Raw genomic sequence first — 22,500 nt, 5'->3', positions numbered from 1 at the left:
AACAGGAGAGGGCAAGTTGTGTTACCCTTAAGACCATTCCTTCCTTCCTCCTCTGCACTTATCTGAAACTGAGAACACCCTAGGAAGCTCACCTGCATTTCCAAATCAAGGAGAAGTCTTTTCCCTCTGTTTCCATCCCAAACCACCATCCCAGCTTTAACATCAGGCTTCACCCATGAGATCAGCACTTGCCCCCTCAGCCACATCAGGGAAGCTTCCCCCCTCTCTCCATACGTCCAGACTGAGTACATACATGCCCAGTTTTGGGGGCTACACACTCCTCAATGTGTGCTCAGTCTGGCCGCCTTCCAAAAGGGTACTTTTTGTGCAGACATTTGAACTCCTCAGAAAACTATTTTAAATATTCCAATTAAGATCATTTTAATCATAAATTACAGAGTTGTCAACAATCTGTAAAAAATAATAGTTGTTCTCAAAGGAGAAAGGTAACGCGATTGCCAGGGAGACAAACTGCACTGCAGTCAATTCTTGTGCAGTAAGTTTGTTCTTTGCATACAGTAGCAAGCATAAAAAAGACAAACTCTCATAAAAAAAAGGTCAGGACTACCTTAACTGGTAACTAAATTGATGTTCTTAGCACTAGTGCCAAGGCTGGAAGGTCAGCCCCTTGAAATAACATATTTGGTTAATTTGGGAAAGTTTGCATTGACAGTGTACGTCAATAAAGAAGACATCTGATCCATCAGGCTGAGAAATGCAGCATCTCTCAACACATTTCATTATTACAAGCCAAACTTGAAATATGTCCATGAACAAAATATTCCTTTACTTTCCTGAAGTTTTTCTGCCAGGAGTTTTATGCAAATAAAAGCACTGTCTACTACTAATGTTGCCTGAAATATGGGTTTTCATTTACTGAAAGGTATCATTTTTAGTGTAAAAAACAAACAAGCACTCGAAGTGGTAAATAAAGCTGCAATATTAAACACGAGATCACTAAATTATTGAAAGTACACTAAAATAGGGTTAGGAAAACACAAATCTGTGTTGCAGGAATATTTGACTCCTCAGTAAACAGAAATCAAATTGTGTCAATTCTCAAATAAGAGAAAAGACTTGCTAAAAGCTTCAAGATGTTGGGAAGAATGTGCCCTACAATGCCAACTTGCTGCAATAAACCTAACTCAGTAACTAGACTGTGGGCTGCTTTGCGTCTCATATTCTGAATATGGAATAACGAAACAAACCTCTGTGCCTCCTGCTATTGGGGAAAGAGCCTGAAGAGGACTGAAAACTTCCTAAAAATAATAAAGCAAAGAAAGCAACAAGTAGAGGCAGAGAAGATTCTCAGAAAGGACTGAAATAAAAGAGCCAGAACTGCTAAATTCATTGCCATAGGTTGATCAGTTAAAAAGGAAACCTTCCACAGACAATTTGGTTCCTACCCAAAATAGTCCAAAACAAACACTGCAATATGGAAATGTTTACTTTGGAGAGGTCACAATGCTTTCCTTAAATTCTGTCATTTGTATTTTCATATTCTACATTACAGTAAAGCATATAATCATTTAAAAACATCAGGTGTAAAATAGGCATTTCAACTCCATCAAAACATTTGCACAGTTCCCCCTGAAAAATTCCAAAAGCTATAATACAGATGGAAATCTGGTTTCCCAAATTAAAAGCTTTTACCACAATTTTTTTTTTTTTTAATGAGTTAGTGGATCATGATCTGTCCTCACAAAAGGAAAAGGATGTTGAGAAATAAAAATCAAGCAGAGAATGTGCGGGACGTTTGAAATGACAAAACATAATAAGCAGCTGTGAATGAGAGCGGTCCACAGAACTGCTTCAGCCTGTGACTACCCTCCCAAAACATCACACACATCGAGTTCCCCTGGCGTGTCAGGGTCTGATAGATGGGAAACATCCCACACTGCTCGTTCTCAGGACAAGAATGAGAGCCCCGTCACTCCCCTTAGGAACTGATGTCATAACACAGCCCTAATAACTCACCCCGTGCCGCCACTTGGACATCTTTTGCTTCACATGACCAGGACTGTCCCACTTCTGGCTCCCTGTCCAGGCAGTGGAGAGAAGTGGGCTCCAACTGTGAGAATTTTCAACACCTTACGTTAGACAAAACACCCAAACCCTAACGCGTAAATTGTGGTCTCCATGACATACCCGCACATCCCTCTCTGTCTGCATCCTTCCAGGAAAACTGCAGTTTCTAGCTGAAAACCAGAAAGTTTTGTTAGTTAGGGATTGTTTGTTCTAAATACACAAATTAACTTGAAATACTTCTAGGGTAACTCTGTGGGAAAAAGGTCATATTTAACAAAAGCACAGCCAGTTTGTTTTCAAAAAAAAAAAAACAACCAAAACTGTCTTATAATTATTACTGGTACTTTCTCTTTTCAAAATATGAACATCAGATACAGAAAAAAAGATCTCTGATGAAGTTATGCAATGAGTTAAAAAATAAATCCAATCAGTGAAAAAAATACAGAGGTTTAAATGGGCATTGTATACACATTTGTTTTTTAAGGGGTTAGAATAATATGATAATTTAAATAAATACCAAAACAATTATTTACCGTTAAAATGAGAGAACCTTGTTCCAATTTTTTGCTTTAAGGTCATGTTTGAGTGCTAATATTTAAGCCAATGTAAGCCTAGAGCAGTACAGAGTTGGGGGAAGTGTGTATACTCTTATTATTATTATTGTTTCAAAGCTATGGTACCATAGATTTCCTATTTCATTATTATTAGTATGAAATAAATTAGTACAAACAAAAAAAAAAAAATTCCACTTCTTCTTTCATATTTCCTTAGATCTTAACGTGACATTAATGAGCAAATACACACTAGGATGATGATCACACTGTAGGATAAAATGGCTCATATACTGTGTTGATAAGTTAAGATGAAAGAAATCCAGAACAAAGACACAACAGTATTGTGGAGATATGTTTAGATTCCAAAATATTTGTATCAGTCAAAGATAGAAACACCCAAGACAAAAAAGAACTGATAAACAGAAACATCCACTTTTTTCCACTTGACTGTATAATAAATATACTGTACATATTAAAGCATTACTCCATTACTATGCCTAGCTGCCACATGCAATACATAGATACACTATATACACATTTTTCATCTGATCTCTGAGGCATTTGTAGCCCCTTTTGAATATCAATGCCATTCCTGAGCAAGCACTTGTGAACAGAATTGAACTTCTGGGAGACAAAGATGCTCAAATGGAAACCATACGGGCATTTAAACCATGACCCCAGTGATGCAAGACTGTAGGTGAGGTGTGTTTGAGTAACATCTGAGAGAGTTCTTCCTGAATCTGAGAATAAAGCACTGCAATGTACACTGGGCAGTCAACTGCAATATTTTAGAGGACTTCATGGGAAACATGGAGGCAAAATACAGAAAGATTAATTGAATGGCGTAAGGAGCATGTAACGTGATCACAAATCCCATAAAACCACTCTCAACCCAACCGAAAATGATGCAGATGACATTTCTTCACTTACAGCCTTCAAGGGGCTGCTTTCTCAGTAGCACAGCTCTTCCTCTCCATTTTCTTTTTCACCATACAAAGTTTTTGTTCTTCTCATGCTGACTGACTCACTTATCTAAAACACTGTGACGCCTTATTCCATCATAAAGTGGCACTGTGCCCTCAAAGTGAGCCCAGTCATTAGATGCATCATTCTGAAATGTGAATATTATTGACCAAAAGAGAGGAACTCGAGCATCATAGATGGATGAGAAGGGCTTAGAAACAGGTAACAGGATTGGTTACAACTTACTCATAAGTACGTAAGACACAGCGGCACATCGCTGTGATTGACAAGAACTGCTATTTGCAAATTGTACTTCCATCAGCACCATCAGCACACTCACCAATCAAGATTCAAAAACGAGCATTTTTAAGACTGGCATTTTTTTAATGGCATCAGCCTGATGCCAAGCACAAGTCAGTAAGAAAACCACTGGCATGTATAGTAAAAAGCTGAAGCAAATACAAAGGATGCTGCAACAGTCAACTACTTAAGAGGGAAGAGGATATTACAGTCCGAAAGAGAACTTTCCAACAATGAAGTACATGATGCATTATACTTTAGGAATAAACGCTAAACATGACCAGACAAGTTCATAATAATTTCTACTTGACTTTTTAGTTTTCCTTAATACTTTTTGTGTTTAAAGATTGCAATTTCAGTTTGAAACTGCGACTATTCAGAAGCACTGCCTAGTAGCCCCATTATGAGTCAGGTACTCATTTTACTGTACATAAAGGCATGCTGAGGGAAAAGGAAAAAACACCCCACACTTGGGGTACTTTTGGTCTTAATTACTGGAAAAATTAATTTACCCAAGCGAGTAAATAACAGTGATCTATATCAACCCCACTGGTTCTCCTTCTCTTACCCAGTTAATCCAAGTTTGCCAAAAACAATTGTCTAATGATATTATTTTGTGATTTTACAGCTACTTGCATTGATGCTGTGCAAAGGACACAAGCAGTTATTCTTGGTCATGTATTTACAAAACCCTGAATTGAGAATGATTTGAAGAGTTGCTTGTCTGAGTTTCTTTTACTAAAGAGTTTCATGTAGTACTGCATTGGAATAGTCAGGCTAAATCTAAATTAAGATAAATTAGCCCAAGCAGAACACCAAATTGACATAGCTGTATTCCTTCTAGATATAGGAGTTTAACATCAGGTAAACCAAGTACTTTTGCATAATATAATTGTGTCTGACAAACCTTCTGCAACACTAAGCCACATACTTTGATGCAAAACAGTTATTATTGGAAAAAAAAGTCTTCCTAATTCTTAATTAATGCCATGTTAATTTAGATTGCAGTGTTTATATGGGTTGATATATATATGCAAGATGCACACCTCTGGTGTCCCACCCTGAGCCCAGGTGATGCATACTGAGCATAAACACAACGTTCTGAAACAGGTTTTGAGCATTTCAGATCTTGCTTTTTAACTCGAATTTCAGAAGTAATTTTAGATGAGTGAATCATATCATGAAAACAGGAGTCCATTTATTTGTTGGTTTTTAAAAGCCATATAATTCTTAGCCAACCTCTAATTGCATTATATTAAATATTCACTAGAAATACACAGGAAATTTACACATTCTTTATACTAACTATTCTTTTTGTCCTGGAAACAAAATTAGTATTTATTCAGTTAAAATTAATACTGATTTTTTTTGCGCCAACTGAAAAACTGCCCCTGACTTGGCAGCCATGGCGCCATCCTTCTCCTGCTGCACCCCACAACACTTCTCCTGACTGTGCCTCTCTCCCCTCCAGTCCTCCATCTGCCTAAATGGCCAGGCTCCCTGGGACGATGACTGCCTATGAAGTGTTCACCACACATTTTGGTCAGAGCTGCAAGGCTCTGCTCTCAAACCTAACAGGAAAGTAGAAGAGTTATAAAATTCATATTGGAGCAATTTCATCCTATTCCTCTCCTTCACAGTTAATCAAAGAAGGGAAGAACATGAAGCATGGAAGGAAGCTCTAGAGAAGAATCCAGCCAGGTCAGCCAACCAACCTCCATGCTTCTCTGAAGAAAGAGGGTGCAAAGGTCAGTTCTATGTTTGCATTTCTAAAATGTTTGTATTTCTAAAGAGCGTAAAGTATCAAATATCCTTCTTGGAGAATAATTCCCCTCCAGTCTCTTACAGAGTTGCTATATAACCATACAATAAATATTATCCTGCTCACATGCTTCTGTTTACTTAGCACACAGTATATTTGATGCTATCTAGCAGCATAAGTTTTAGTTCTGTCATCTTAAAATAGTAATAGTTGTCAATCAAACTATAAAGTGCATAATAAAAACATTCTAGAAACTAATAACCCTATATTTCTACACTCAACTTCAAGCTAGCATTTCTTAAAATGAGATTAATTATATGTTTGTACAGTGCCCGATACAATCAGACAGACCTCTAAACAACATCCTCCTAGCACTGAACACAGACTACAATCGTATAGAGAGACTGTTTATGTATATTACACAATATGTGCAGAAGTAACTTAGAAGCATCACCTTCACTTAGCCCAGTATTTTGGTCTGTAAGAGAGGTTTTTTTGGGGGGGAGGAAAAAAAGCTGCCCAGTACTAGAGTATTATTAGCTGAGGCTGAGAGAAAAGGGCACAGTCAATACCCCAGTAATTTATGGCAATATTTTACAAATATTTGGAGGTATGAAAGCATTGAGAAGAGACACACTGGAAAAGTCCTCAAAAACATAACGTGGTGAACTGGTGACTTGAAAATAAAAGTGTCAGGAAAATATCCTTTGAATTATACCTGTGGAACTTTAGTGGGAACTTCACTGCTTGGGACTGGTCTGGACTTAGTACTAGTAAATACCCTGCAGGGAACAATCCTAAGACATCCAGAAGATGGACTAGATGTAGAACAGGTCTTTTGCTGTTCCACTTTTTATTATTCCAATCCATCACCCTTCCTCAGGTGGTGAAGTTTTATGTAGACTTTAAAAATTATGACCATTAGAAAATTATGCATGTGTCTGTGTAATATATACATACATATGGATGTAAGGTCTGGTTTTTAAACACTAAAGTACAGAAAAAAATCTTTGCACTTCATTTGCCCGTGCTACAGCTGTAACTGTGCATTAATCTGGCAAGTGCAGATAGAAATTTCTAATTATGGTTATGTGAATGCACTATTTGCATAATCGCAACCACTGAACTTGCAACTTAGGCATGCAATGACTTCGATATGCTTGCTGTTGACGTTGTAGTAGTATAGGACTGTGACATGCTTATGGTCAATCACGCAAGGTCAATCTGACAACTTTGTCCAAAACCAGAAATTTAGAAATCCTGCAAGACAGGCAACAGGTTGACACCAAAGGATGCAGAAAAGGCTCAGCAGGAAGAGTCACATGAGGAACTCCAAATAAAGCCTTTCCCATTAGGGATTCTCAAGAAAAAGGTTAAATATGCTATTTAGCTCTTTTCTGCCTAAGGTGTCATTTCTCTCTGGCCCCTGCATCCTGTTTTGCAGAGAGGCTAGAACTTTTGGTGACTTCCTGAAATCTGAAGTCCACCAAGGATTTTGTGCTGGCAATCTGCTAACAGTAAAAGTCGTTCAGCGCAACGGCTGCAGAATGCACCTCTGTTCCCAAGTCATGGGATGGCAGAACTCTTTACGGATGTGCAAGGTGTGTTAAAGGAGGAGGATAAAGGCTTTGCTTCATCCATCCATCTTATTGTTATTTCTATTGTTCTGGAATGGAAACTCTCTTATTGACCAAAACATAAGGCAATCACCCCATTTAAGAGACAACGTAAAAATCACTGTCATTCTTCAGTATGAAAGTAAAGCAATGAAATGATATGGAAAAAGGAAAAAGTGCTTTTAAAAGTGCTTTTAATCTTTTAGACAGTAATAGCCATGATTGGCTTTCCTGTGTAGCCCAGCCTGAGTTTGCCATAGTATTACAGTGAGAAACAGTGGCCTGCACTGATTTTTATGCATAAATCTTAATGACTCCGATTGCTGCTAAGGATGCAGAATGGTGGCAAGATACGGCCAGTCACCATTAAGGCCTTAAAGCCTTCATAATTACTGAGTATACAGAATATTTATTATAAATACTATGCCAGGCCTCTTTTGTGAGCTTCCCTGGGCCTGTTCTCTGAGCCACATCAAGCAAGAAGTTTAAATGAAACTGCTCCCAAGTTTCTGAAATGGTTTAATAAAACATATACTGACTGTAATATTCAGTTTATAGTAGAAAAGTATTGCCCCTTGGTTTGAAAAATGACCTCTAGTTGGCAATTTCACTCTCAGCTTCATAGATTATAGTCCGCTGTTGGTCATTTTCTCAATCCACAGGGCAATACTTTTCCATAACAAGCTCAAACTGCAATCAGTATTTGTAGGCTGTTACACAAGTTGAGAATAATATGTCTCAACACATCCTATTATATGACTAAACAAAAGAAATAACAACCTGGTGACACAGACATATGGAGAAAAGCAGTGCGATTCTTCTAATTTTCTAATGCTGAGATAGCAGAAAAACATATTCTTTTATTGTGCTAATTTATATTAAATTTAATGTCTTCAATATACAATTATCTCTGATTTGATTTTTTCGTTGTTTTGTTTTATGCTGTTTTATGTCTATACTTATTCCAATGTAAAACAGCAAATACTAAATTCTATTAGTATCAGATTTCAGAAATGACAGATTGTGACTGATAGCTTAACATTGTAAAATCATATTAAAATGTATTCACATAGATATCTTAAAGATCAGTTGCTCTTGGGCACACAAAGCATGCATTCATAGAACTTCAGACGTTTTACATAAGGAAATTCCAATATGGTTTAGTGGGCAAGTTGCAAGCAATTGTTTCTGCACCCACTTCCACCACATAAATATGAGATGAAACAACATTTCAGGAAGGTAATTCCCCTATTATGTAATCAAATAGATGCACAGTGTTGAGAATAAGTCAAGGAACGGGAAGTGAGAGACCTGGTATCTATTCCAAGATGTGCCATTGACGGGTCTGTCAGTGGCAGGCCTTAAAAAACGCCCACCCCTCCTTCCTACATCACAGCTACTCTGATCTGCAGGCTAATGCAACTTACCTAGCTAGCTGGAGTGCAGCGAAGTTTAATTCTTCTATCGATGGATGATGGAAGCTCTTGCAGATTCTTTACTGTAAATGCAAAATATTTATAATTACAAGAGTAATATTCATCCCTATCTGTAAATAAAACTCTGCAGTTAAATATGACACCCACCCATGCTCAGAGCCAAAGAGAATAACTTCACAAGCTGCAGCTATGGGGTCAAAAGTGGACATCTTGCCAACATTCATCCAGAAATTAAGAGTTTCAACAACTACAACTATTTTTCTGGGAATCTGGGGTGAAAAGGAGAGCCTTGGCTGTAAGATAACCCAGAAGAGGAAAGGAGTTCATAGTAGTTCTGTATGTGCTGCTTTAGAAACCATAGACAACTACAGACATCTATCTATAATGCTGCATTTGGTATATTAAAGCAACAGATTTTGTTGCTGTTCTGGAGTTTTGGTGGGGTTCTTTGTTTTGGTTTGGTTTTTGTTTGTTTGTTTGTTTTGCTTTGGGGATTGTGCAGTATTTGTTTGGGTTTGGTTTTTTTTAGGATAATAAAAATGACACGCATGTGCCACAGCATAACGGATTAATCAAGGCAGATGATGTTTATCCTAGGTCCTGAGTTGCACATCTTCATAACTCACTAATAAAAATTAATGTATTATACATGCACCACCGTGATGTATCTTCTATTTTTACCCATTGAGACTAAATTGTTCTAAATTGGATTACCCTGATATCCAGTAAGAAACGTAAAAGTTACATTGTTATTTTAAGAATTTACATTGCTGCGTATAGAAAATCTTCGCACTGTGCTTTTGAACTGTCATGTTACTCCCACTGTTATGAAATCAGAGATGCTGCTGCCACACCTAAAATCAAATGCACTGTATGCCTTATTGCTTTGCAGACTGTTCACTTGGTACCTTATTCACAAAACTATACATGGGATGCTTTAGGAATGATCTTTCACAGCTGACTGTTTTTGTACATAAGTAATACACAACTATGCACACAAGGACTCATAAAATCCTCATTTCTAAAATCAACAGATGAAAAAAATCCCTAAATAATAATGTACAGATGTTTGCTACTTAAATGAGCTGCTGGCATTTAATGCTGCCAATCACACAAGCAATAAAATTGGTGAATTTCAAGGTACTCAGCATTTACAATGCATTATTTTTTTGTAATCAAATGATCATTTTACAATGACTGAAAAAATGATTAGTCAGGAAATTTGCAGTGATACGCTTTGATTACGTCTCTAAATTCCTACGTGTGGTCAACAACACCATATTGTTCCATACCAATTCCTTTTCCTTCTACCTCAAGGAAGTTGATTCTGCTGTCCTTAAGCTGCAGCACTTCACTAAAAGCACATTATCTGCACATTATCTATAGAGTAATCCTCTTCTCAAATACAAGACAGAACATCAGAGTTTCTAATCCTACACAGATAGAGTAATTCACATCCACTGTACGTTTTACTGTAAAGACAGAGTAATACAATATGTTTGATAAATCATGTATGCGTCTGTGTACAAAGAGAAAGGTTTATCTTCTTTCCTACAAGATGCATCCATATTAAGGCACACGCTTCCCATGCTGGCACTGTAACAATCTTTCCAGCTCTATAATAGAGACATCTGAGTTTAAAAAATGAAGCAGCCCACAGGTCAAACAAGTTCCTGATGAGAAGTACTTAACCAGAAATATTATTTCACTGATTCTAAGTTTTCATCCATACATCAAACCCTAAAGTCTATTGATTAAATAAAACCGATCTTCCTTTATTTCAAAGCAAAAGAGAATTAAATCATCTCCACTCTTTTCCTTGGTTTGGAACTATCAGGTTGTACACAGTGGCCACGTGTCTTGCTTATAATTATAACAGCCTTAAAGAGAGCTTATCCTACAATGACTGAGCACAGGTTTCTTGTCACTTCCTCTAAATCTTCTGCACCTGGCCATAATCAGTGGAAGCTGATGGTCCAATATTTTGATCCAAAATGGCAAGCGATATGATCCAAGATCTGCTAAAAATCAATACATCCCTTTTTCTTGGGGAATTTTGCATTGGGACTACCTTAGGGATGTGTGAATACAAGAATTTACTGCAATTATGGTGACACATCTTCTCATGGCCTCTTTTTCACTGTGTAATTATCTGCATTGTGCTTTAAGTTCTCTTGCAGTCCCACATCCAGTCAAGCCAGCCCTTGCAAAGCCTTATGCAAGTCAATGTCTGCCAGCTTTGAGAATGAAGGGTCTCTTTCAGCAAGAATCTACATCAAAATATCTCACCTCTGTGCATTGCTGAGTCCCGCATTAGCCAGTATCTGACATTACCATCAAATTCTAACAAAGCAGAAACATGCAATGAACTCCTAACAACATCTTTGTAGAGCACCAAGAGGTGGTTACAGAAACCTTGGGAATTTTTGTTGTTTTTGTTTGTTTCTTTGTTTTTGTTCACCAAAAAAAAAGTCTAAGTTAGCTTTAAAGTTCCCCTGAGCTACTGTGTCTCTATGCAGACTTCAGCTTGGTTCCAGTTTACCTGCACCATGCTGCTCCATGCTGCTTAAACATCCTCTCATATCCAGAGCAGTCAGAAAACCCTCTATCAGAGATGAAGTTTCCACTCTGGAAGGTAATCCCTGCTAAAAGCATAGCATCTCCATTTACTTGTGTTTCAACTCATACTTGCAGATGAAAGGATACACACTAATTTAAATTGTGTTGCTTATATACACATTTAGTAAAGCAAAAAAAGGACTCAAAAAAAAAAAGGAATTTTTAATGTACTTCAAATCTTCTATAAATTAGCATCACAGACTACATTAAACGCGTGATTAGCAATAAATTAATTAACAAAAAAGGAAGTTACTACTTGCTAGTTATTTCATTGGAACCAAGCTGCCGAACTGCAGAATGGTGAATAAATACAGACATCTGTATTAGTTAAGGAGGCTGCAGCTTGGGCATCTCCTTCAAATCTTTAGTGCCTTTCCACCAGAAATCACAAGTTCAGCAAAGTTAAGTGAAGGTAAGAGCCTTTCTTCTGCTAAGTAGCACTAATTTCTGCCTATAGTGACATTCAGATGAGGATTGATCAAGTCACACAGGTAGAAAACACTGCCACCAGTGAAAAGTAGTTCATAATTGCTTCCAGGTATCAAGATACACAAAAGAAACACTGAAAATAGAGTAAATCAACAGATATTTTGCAAAATATATCAAAATTAACCTCTCAATTTTCTCCAAATCAAGAAACCAGAAGTCAGAAGATCAAGAAGTCAGATACAGGATTTTCCTATTAAAGAGCATATGGTTTCTCCTGAAGTCTTTGATTGATACATGATCTTTTCTTTCTTTTCAGGCAGAACAGCTGTCCAGTGAACTAGAAGAAATAGCCCTGAAGATAGCTTTGTGTCTGATATGACTTTGAGAAGGAAAATCATCCCAAAAATAAATGCTTCAAATGAAGTTTCTAAGGGATAGAATAAAGGTATATATATGAAAGATTTTTTTTCTCTTTGAGCAAGCAATCACTGTAATCATAATTTGGGATTAGCTTTTGGGGAGGTGGGGTGGGGAAAGTAGGACAGTTTTTGATACAGAAGAGAAAAGGTACATACTTCAAAGCTGCATTTGGAATGACCCTAACCAAAAGAGGCAACAGCAGCTTTTGGCAAGGTCACTGAGGAAGAAACAGTTTTATGAAGATAGTCTGGACTCCATTACCTGGAATATATTGAAACCTTCCTTGATTCTTCTCTGTAAGAAAATGCTCTAAGAAAGCTAAAACACATGCTTTGCTGGTTGATAAAGACTCGGAATCTTTGACTCAATAACTGAGCAGAAATGGCTTTGCTGAATTTGCCAAATAGATGATTTTCATGAATTTGGAGTCCTGTTTACCCAGTGCAGAACAGAAGAGGTCTCAGCTGAGAAATGCCTAGCAGAAGAGCACAATGGTCTTCTGACTGTCCTACCCTAACTTAGAGCTCTTTGCTCACCCTATCCCAAACTTGATTTTTTAAATGCAATTAACCTTCCCCCAAAACCATTCTTCTCACTTTCATTTGCCTCTGAACCAAACACCCATTCTCTTCCCTTCCAACACCAAAATCTTCCTAAACTTCCCTGTGACCATGTTTATTTCTGAAGCTAATTAAAAATAAATTAGGTCCTTGCATTAAGAAAAAAAACTTAAGCACATTCTCATATATCTTTGCACAGCCATAAATACCTCTCCCTTCCCGTGGATAACTCATATGGTTTTCTTGCCCCTGTTCTCAACTCCCTCCTCTTCTCCCCCCCCAAATCATCCCTGCTTTCTCCCCCTCCCACATAAACTGCCAATAACCCTGTGTAGCAGTGGTGTAATCACTGGCATCAGACTGTTCTCCTGCTGCCTCACCTGTCTCTCCTGGCATCTCAGGGTGCCAGTCCTTCTCTCACACAGGTTTTATATGCACAGGCTGAAGTTCTCAGAAACCCTTCTCAATGGGATTCCAACAACAGAAGAACAGGAGATAAGATCATGAAAGCAGCCCCAATATGGTGCCCCATCAGGAAGCCAACTAAATCTGATAGACTTGATCCTATCAATCTACAAGTAGGAAAGGACTGAGCGTTTAGAGAGGGAAAAAGCAGCTCAGAAAACACCATGATACAGTCTGTAATTGGCCAGCACCACCCAGCAGACAAAAAGCTTTTGCCTAGGTCTTTAATTCTGGGGCAATAAAAACACTATTTTTTTCCACACATATACATGCTGTATGTGTGCTTATATTCTTAATTTTTCCCCTTCTTGCTCCCCACTTTTAGTGTGCAGTGACTAAAAGCGCAATTATTTTACAGAGATACTCTGTAACAAGCTCACAGGATGCCTTTAGTAATAAGATAATTATTTGTAACTCCATAAAGAATTATAATTTTTAATTTAAAAAGAAATCAAATAAAAACAGCTTTCATCTTTCCTGCCATGTGAAGAAAACATTCTCTGCCTACAACTCAAATTATCATTCTCTCCTTTGTGCAAAATGAATTGACCCAGAAAACTAAAAGGGTAAGAACCCATATTTGCTGAGCTTATTCAGCAGCCAAAAGTTCATGAAAAACACTGTTGTGTATCACATAGCAACCACTTGATGCCTATTGTTAAAATACAGTAGTTATTCAAAAAGTAAAATCATGCATTCTCAAATAAGAACTGCAGGCTGCAATGTGTGTTTACTGTTTTTGGGAAATAGTCATCTTGCCATTTTCTCTTTTTCCATAGCCTTGGCATATTTGGTCAACTATGCAATGCACAGTTACCCACAGGAAAAAAAAGCAACACAAGAATTTTCCTCCAGCGCTTAGCACAGGACAATGTCCATTCAAAGCAACACTCGAGATCACTATTCAGAGAGTTAAGATGGGCTCTATTTTTCATGCAGCCAGACTTTCAGTAAAAATGTAATATTCTGGAGGAAGCATGAGGGATAAAGGAAGATAAGCGTATCACTTTTTAACTGAGCATTAGAAGTTGCACATTTTCACCTCTTGTCAAAGCAAACTATCCTGACCTGGTCAGGTTGAACTCTGTCTTTGTACGTCCCTTCTGACAGAACTATTCTATTCTATTTGTACAGGCACAAATGTCAATATCACTGCTGCACATTCACACTTTTCCCTGGCATTGCTACCTGTCCCTGCAGCTGTGCAGAAGTACGAACTTCACAAGCATCTCCTGTTCCATTTTCCCTGCAAATACTATGCAATAAGATCTGGTATAAAATAAAAAGTACAAATAAAGGAGGACAGCAAGTCAGGTGTGGAGTCAGAAAAAAAAAAAGGTTAACAAATTCTATTAATTGTGTCTGTTTTCTCAGACTCTTATTCTCTTATTTGAAAAGAAGTGACAGATCGCTTGAGCCATACTGGCCTTCCTTGATCTCCAAGAAAGCTGAAAGGCAGACAGTCCTCCGTTTCATTCAGATGCAGCTGACTGTCTATTTAAATTATCAAAGCAAGGCCAAAGGGGCTCTTGGAAACAACTGCTGAAGGAGATGAAGAAAAAAAATAAGATACAAACTCCCTTGTAGGTGTTATTATGTGCTATTACACAAATAGCACAACTTAAAACTTCAAGATAATGACATATTTAATACCAGAAGGGAATGGCAGACTTGCTTAGCATAACTTTGAGATGTTTCATCAAGGCTGTGTACAAAAAGGTGTGCAACATTTTTGCTAGCTGTAAGATGCTTGTTAAGATTATTTGCTAATCTGAAAGACTGTTTAAACTCCTTTTAGTGGCAGAAAGTAGATTAAAAAGGGGGGAGATGTGTGAACATGTATGTTTTTCCAGAGAAGCTTAAATCGAGCCTAGCTGTATCCAGGTAAACGTGCTATGTTTCCATAGCCTCGAAAAGAAAGTTGAGTGGTAGGCAGCTAACCCCAGATGAATGCCTAGAGCTGCTAAGAAAAAATATGAGAGTGAATTAGGTACCTGGGAGCAAAGAGGTGGGGTTTATGATTCTAGAGAGAGATGTCTGGCTGTTTGCAAAACAAGACTGAAAATGTGGATGAATTGAAGGTGCAGCTTGCTTGCTGCAGGTGTTCCTGCTTCTCTTAATAAAGTCCTTCACTGGAGGTCAGAGGAGAACGCAAGAAAAAAAAATAATCAAGTCTCCCTCTGAACTACCCTCTTAACTACTAGCTTACAAATGCATGTATTCAAACAGAAGTGTATGCACAATGAAATATTTGAATCACTCCGAAGGGAGATTGGTGCATACTTAAAGACAGGGATTGCCTATACAAAGGAAATACTTGGTTTGGTCAGTGGTCAGCAATCCGGCCACAACAGGACGTGGCAATTATCTGACTGTTGAATAGCTGTAGTTACAACAGTACAGTCCTGTGTAATTTATCAGCAAGATACCAGCATACTTGACAAAGCTAAAAGGAAGCTATTACGGACAGCGAACAATTGAGAATTAGGAAATATTCCCCTAAAACAATAAGAAATATCTGATAAAGAATAATGCAGAACTTTTCTAGCACAACTCAAGTTCCCCCCTCAAGACTGGTAATTTATGAGCCATTGAACAAATCGTAATACCGATACTGCACCTATGCAAATCACTAACAATAAGCGACTCCAAGGACCAGTAAGAACAAAGCCCCAAACCCCTATCAAGCATTATCTGAGGTATGAAAAATTCAAGGAAAAGTGTAATTTTTTTTTTTAAATGGGGATAAATTGGGATTTTTGTAACAACCAACTCATTTTTCCTGCTTTTAGCTAAGGATCTCAAAGAGCACTCCAACTGTTAATTAAATTACAAAGCATTCTTGAGACAGGTAAATGGTATTATGCCCACTGGGGAACCAAAAGAACATTTATGTTTCATTACTAAAGTCACAGAGTAATTCAGTGGCTAGTGATATAACCCAAGAATTATCAGTCACCACTTCTACTCATTGATCTGACGGCCTCAAAGGAGACATAGTTAGACTTTAAAAAAATAAATAATAAGATACTCTCCTCTTGTGCTATTCTGTCTTCCAAAATTAGGAATTTATTTTTCTGCTTTCTGAAAGGCCTTCACGTCAGAGCAACACTAGTCTACCCAAGTGTGTTAAAGATTACAAAACAGCAATACAGACAGGAACCAAAGCAAGGACAGGGAATTGTAATCATCCTGTTTAACAGCTCATACAGCTGCACCAGGACCATCTTCTCCCTCTTCCTAGCCAGTCATTCTCCCAGAGACAACACGTAAGAGCATCTATCCCAGCAGAACGAAGATGGAAAGATGTGCAGATGAAATAATTCTTCACTGGCCAGTTCACTGACTTCTAATACTACTTCACTGAAGAAACAGGCACAAAATTCCCCCATGGAAGCCAGTGCCTCATGCACTTCATTCAGTCTCCCAGTGAAAGGAACAACAGAGGAGATAGCTCTGAAATGCTTCAGACCATGGAAAAGCCTATTCTGCACTCAACTACATCTACTTGAGGTTGCATGCAAAGAAATGGAAGAGACTGATCATTCTATTCTTAGTTTAAAAAAAACACAAAACCTATCTGTATGCTGTCCAGCTTGGCTCTCTGGTTGGTAGACCTACAGTATCCAGGAGTAACAAATCAGTAGGATGTAAGGCAGTCTGCCCAACAGACAGTCCAGCGACTTACAGGACAACCGAAGGCATCTCTAATTCAAGACTGTTACAACCCTTCTAGATCTTTAACGAATTATAGCTCCATTAGTAAAGTCATTTTGGAGAGTACTTCATGAAAGGTTTTTCTGTTTAATAAATATTTACTACTAAAACCAGGGAAGTATCTTTTTGAACTTGCTTTATACATTTTGAATACAACGTTAAGCCAAGATTTCAGGCCTTATTACCCCTTATCCCCCTCATTTCTTGTTATGTCACGAAGAATCAGCTACACAGAAGAGATGAGAACATCTTTGATTTAAATGACCAAGGCTTAAGATTGTCTTCACCGTGACAGAAAATAAAGCTGCTGCATATATTTCCAGTAGCATTATTGTTATATGGCATGACAATCATCATCTTTTTTTCTTTTCCTAAAAATATGTCTAAGGAACCACATGGTTTATACACTGCATTCAAAATATTTTTCTTCGTTTACATTGATTGCATATTTCAAATCATGTTACAGCTGAATTGCTTAACCTAAATCAAATAAGGAATCCACATAAATGCATACACACACTTTCCTTGTTTTTAGACATTGCTGATATTGACAAGATTAAAATATTTTTCTCATTCATTATTTATTGTGATACGATGAAACTGTAAGAGTATGTATTTAACAGAACATCACGAGCAGAGTTAAGATGCGGACATGCCATTTCATTTTGATTTTACCGAGACAGTGCTAAGTATGTGACTCCCTGACTACAATAATGACATCGTTAGGTGATAAAGATTTAAGATGCTTTGGAAGGATGCAGTGTTATCCAAACTCCTCAGCCACGTTGATTAGGAGCAGTATCAAATAGACGAACCCACTATTCATGGCTCAAGTCCCTTGTCTTGCAGGGGACTGAGGAATCTGTGCAAGAGCAGCAGCAGCAAACTCACATTGCATCAGGTATGGAAGCAGAATGACCAGAAAGCCATCATACATACACAGCCCTAACAACACTCCATTTCATGCTGCAAAAAATGCACCCTCTGGATAATTGTGCCTCTCCTGGCAGAACTGGTACTACTGACAACTGGAGTTTGGGGTCAAGCAATGCTGTATCTGCTCGAACCTCAAGTACATGGTACGTGTATCTGAATTTGGTTTTTGAACACGTATATCTTGGATTGAAAACAACAGACATTGCACTGCACGATCCCAGTTTCCAACTCACAGTTGGGCACCATTCTGCATGCTTCTGTTGGCACCAAATTAAGGAAACGCTGAACAGAGAGCACCACAGCAAAGGCACTGTAACAGAAAGTGGCACTGCTGGGCAGAGCAGCATCGACCTTGCCTCCTGTAGGATGTGGCACTATCTGGGTTAGAATACAGAAAGACATATTTTAACCCAAATGCTTATTCTTGTGTACTGAAATTTAAATACATCTCCTATGATAAATATAGGAGAATAATCAGAAGGTACTGAATGCTTAAAATACGCCCTTAACAAAACAATGTAATGCACATCTCTTTTTACGTGTCAAACAATTTGCCTAACAAATCATAATAATGCAGAATGATATAAAATTCACCCATCAAGCCCAAACACATGCACAAAGATTACCATGGCAAAGAATTGTGAATTTCATTAAATATGTTAAAGGCAAAAAAAAAAAAAACAGCTTTGAAAAATAGTAATCCTGTCTTTCAACAAAAATATTATAGGAAGCTATGAATTTGGTAGATCTGAATAGGATGTTGGTACATGTTTTACTAAGGTAATATAATGGCACACTATTATTAGATCACATTAATCATTACTGTGCCAAAGGCACTGACAGCACCACTGAAAAGGATTGAAAGGGCTGGTAATGGATATAAATTACCCATTGTGTGATAAAAGGATTTTTACTAAGAAGGTAAGAATAAAACAGCAAATTTCTAATATAACTGTTGTGTAAAAACCAAAATAAAAGTAATCCAGTCAGTAATATCCACAAAATCAGAAAGTAAGCACTTTCGAAACAAGATAAAGTCACAATAAAAATTGTATACAATATAAAATTAATTTTGTGATGCATAATATTACTATCAATTTAAATAGTTTACATGATGACCTCTATGGGGTATGGTCAAGAGAAAGGTAAGCTTTGTTAATCAGAATAAATTATGAGCTTCTGCATACGCATTTTAGGCTTGCGGGTTTGGAGTTCTGTCTTTGGGTTTTGTGGTGTTTATTTTATTTCTTTAAAAACTGTAAGGGCTTTGTGACACCTCCTTGAAATTTGAGACACACTGAGAGTTTTATTTTCTGGGCTAACATCACAACAAACAGCACATCTCTCAGATGGTTTTATTTGGATTCCAAACACTGTTGCAAAATGAACCACATCTTTGCTGAGCTATTTAACTATTTGATTGAAAACATTTGTATTACTAATTGTCCAGTTCTGTGCTTCTCCTTTACTCTTTCAAGTATTTCCTGATATTAGTAGGGATCGGTGAAGTGAATTGGTCAGACTTAATTCTTATCTGCAGATTTAAAAATCCACATATCTTATCTGAAGCAGATGGAATTGTTCTAGAATCGAGTCACTGTAATTCTGGTGGAGTCAGCTGTCCAGAAAAAGATCCAGTAGCTCACATTCAATTAGTAAGTTTTAAAAATTGTGAGCTGTATTCTTAAATGATATAAATTCCTAAGTACAGACATCAATCCTGAAAACACTTACATCCACGCTTAACTTTACTCACGTGAGTAATTCCATTAGCATTAGTAATTCAATACCTGCTTATGCGTTTGCAGTACTGGAGCTTTAGTACGCCTGAATATCCTCTCACTTACATACACTATAAATCAGCACCATTCCTCTGAATCAGTTTCCACTGATTCACATGATATAAAAATGAGTGGACAATCCAGTATAACAGTTGTAATAAAGAAATAACATAAGAATTTGATTTAGAAGCAGAAGCTACCAGAAATTTTGATTTAAGAATCAATTAATGCGTGTGGAATGTAGAATTAATTATTGGTTATTTCCTAGGAAGGTAGGCTTTTCTTTCAAACTCGGGGCCAAATAACCCAATTCTGATTTCACACTGATTTCCACACCAATCTGGTTTCTCAGGCTTTACAGGAGCTCCTCTTCTACTGCATGGGAATAGCTCAGAGGAAAATCATATATGTAATGTAGTACACCCCTCCACCCACTGATTTTCATGGATGTTCTTCTCATGCTAATACACAACAGAAGATGGTTCTTAATAATATGCGTGAGATATTCTATTGAACTTCTGGAAAAAAAACATGAAAAAGTGATAAAATGGATTTAATCACAAGTGTCATGGATGTTTTTATTTAAATCATCAGTCTGATGATAAAGTAATAAATGATGATTCATCCCTAATACAATTATTAGATATCAACTGTATAAGATGAATGCTCATGATTTTACCAGCAGATTTTTTCTTCAAAAATCTATTTGTAGCTAATGACACCCAAACGAACTGCTATGAAGAGTTTTCCTAAAGGCAGAAACATAGTATTTTTGAAGATGTAAAGAAAAAAACAAAACCATGTGAGAATAGATTTTAAAACCTAATTTAGGTATCTCATTTTTATGTACTTCTTAATACGGGAGAGAAAAAAACCTAAAAATTCAGATGCATAAGTAAAGAAAATGTTATGATAACAAATAAGTTTTCTTACCAGTTACTCTTAAAACAACGAAGGTGTTCCCTGGCTGAGGAAATCCTTAAAAGACACAGGAAAGGTACTGAAGGTCGTAACTGTAAAAATAAAACCTGTTAGAAATTTACTAATGTCAAAACTTGATGTTTGATTCAGACATTTATGCTAAAATATTACAATGCCCCCTCAAGCTGACAATCTACAGAGCAGCAGAGAGTATTGAGAATCAGAATATTAATGGGATTAACACCTTTTATTTTTTAAGCCTTCATAATGTACTTGTTTGGTGGCCATTTCATTTTGGGAACTGAAAAGTTCTTTCAGTTCTGGATTGTTTTGAGAGGGAAAACCTCTCCTCAAGATAATACTGAGGAACAGAATGAAATTCTTCTGATCCTTTCCCCTAGACAGTGCAGCAAAAGAGGACAAAACAGGATAAAACAAAAGTTGCATAGCATACTCCAGAAACCCAGTTATTCTCTTTGACATTGATATTCTAATCTTTCGAAGGGAGTAAAAAGGGAACAGCTACTAACTGTATTTTTACTTTTTTTTTTTTAATTCCATTTTATAACAGAAATAAGTCCTTTGTAGATGATCTCATCTAATAAACCCCACTTAAAAGAGATAAGAGCCAGCAGTAAAAGCCAAGCCAGAATACTTCCAAGATATTTGCCAGTAGTGAATTTAGAGCCATTACATTAGTAAGCAAAAAAGAAACAAAAACAAAGGGCATTCTTAGAGCAAAATAAAGTTCACTGGGCTGAAGCTATAATCTGAAGAATTTATGACTGAGAATTCTAACTATGTTTGTTCCTATGTGTGTCTAACAAATGAAATTAAAGGTCATTTCCAAAGAATACGCTTTGTACATCTACATCAACCAAACTGTTCCATACAGCTGTCTGTGGCTCCGAGGCTGGAGTTCAAGCAGCACAGCCACTGGGCTTCACCTCCTGCACACAGCTACTGGGGAGCTGCTGGCCCCACGGCCGAGCCCCCCATTGCTGCCTGCAGTCCTCAGTGCACACATCTGCATCTTCACCAGCTGTGGGAAGCGATTAAGAGCTTGGCCATTTATTGTGACTGGTTCAGCTCAGGCTGCACTGACAGCATCACACTGTTAGGCAATGCCATTTGTTGACTTGAAGGACAAACAACAACTCTGAGGGCTCTTATCGATGACTAAAACAATATCAAATAGTTCTGCAAATTCGGAGTTCCCAACTAAGCAATCGTGCACTAGTGCAACACTGATAAAACACTTCCATGCATCTTTGTCCAGACCACATTCAAAGCAAAACATATCCAAAATATCCTACTCTGTTCATGCCACCACCTCTTCTCACTACTTGGCTTTCCCACTATACCAAGCCCACGCTATTTATTTTCACCTCAATGGTCTGCCACGATGTTGCCTGATCCCCTCTCCTTTCCCCTCTCTTGTAGACTGAACCAGCCTTTCTTACACTCTTTGAAATGTTTTCCAAGCGATAATTCTGCCACGTAACTCGCATAGGAGAATTACCCCAGTAAAGGATTCAAGCCCCTCCTTTATAAGTCATATTTCCACAGTTAACTGCCAAATATTCAACAGACATCTGGTTTACCATCACCACTGTTTCTCACGCGTAGGAACACATTTCTTTTTTGCTCTTTTCCAATGCCTGGTTTTCTCTTACAAACCAATCATCTCTAGTTTTGTAGTTGAATTATAAGCCCTGAAAAGCAAAGGCCAGCTTCCCATTACACATCAAGCAGCACTGACCACAGTGGCCACTGAGCAAGTGCAAACCCCTACTGCTGGGCACCCTGCTTATAAGGGGGCTCCCAGCTACAACAGAAGGCAAAGGGCAGCCAAGCCAAGCCCAAGGCACTCGCTGGAGGAAATGAAAACAGCTGGGAAATGGTTAAGAAAACACCCTGGCATCAGATTTCCTTTTCCCAAATGCAAAATCCTGTCTATACAGGATTAGGGTCCCATTTATACAGGCCCGTA

At 37.6% G+C, this 22,500-nt stretch overlaps 1 protein-coding gene across 5 annotated transcripts in view; it reads right to left on the bottom strand.

The window, feature by feature from the left end:
• The window catches only part of ZNF536 (zinc finger protein 536), a 327,986-nt gene that overhangs the window by 255,012 nt on the left and 50,474 nt on the right, over nucleotides 1–22,500 (bottom strand). For all 5 annotated transcript variants that reach the window (XM_085234868.1, XM_085234871.1, XM_085234867.1 and 2 more), the window contains exons 2-3: nucleotides 20,520–20,599; nucleotides 8,651–8,721 (exon numbers count right to left, since the gene is read on the bottom strand). The gene's annotated coding sequence lies outside the window, so the exon portion shown is untranslated. The remainder of the gene's footprint in view (nucleotides 1–8,650; nucleotides 8,722–20,519; nucleotides 20,600–22,500) is intronic.

Source organism: Meleagris gallopavo, chromosome 13, assembly GCF_905368555.1.
Source record: "Meleagris gallopavo chromosome 13, MGAL_WU_HG_1.1, whole genome shotgun sequence".
NCBI lineage: Eukaryota > Metazoa > Chordata > Aves > Galliformes > Phasianidae > Meleagris > Meleagris gallopavo.
The sequence above is the reverse complement of the archived record's forward strand: the minus strand, read 5'-3'. Positions and strand labels throughout refer to the sequence as shown.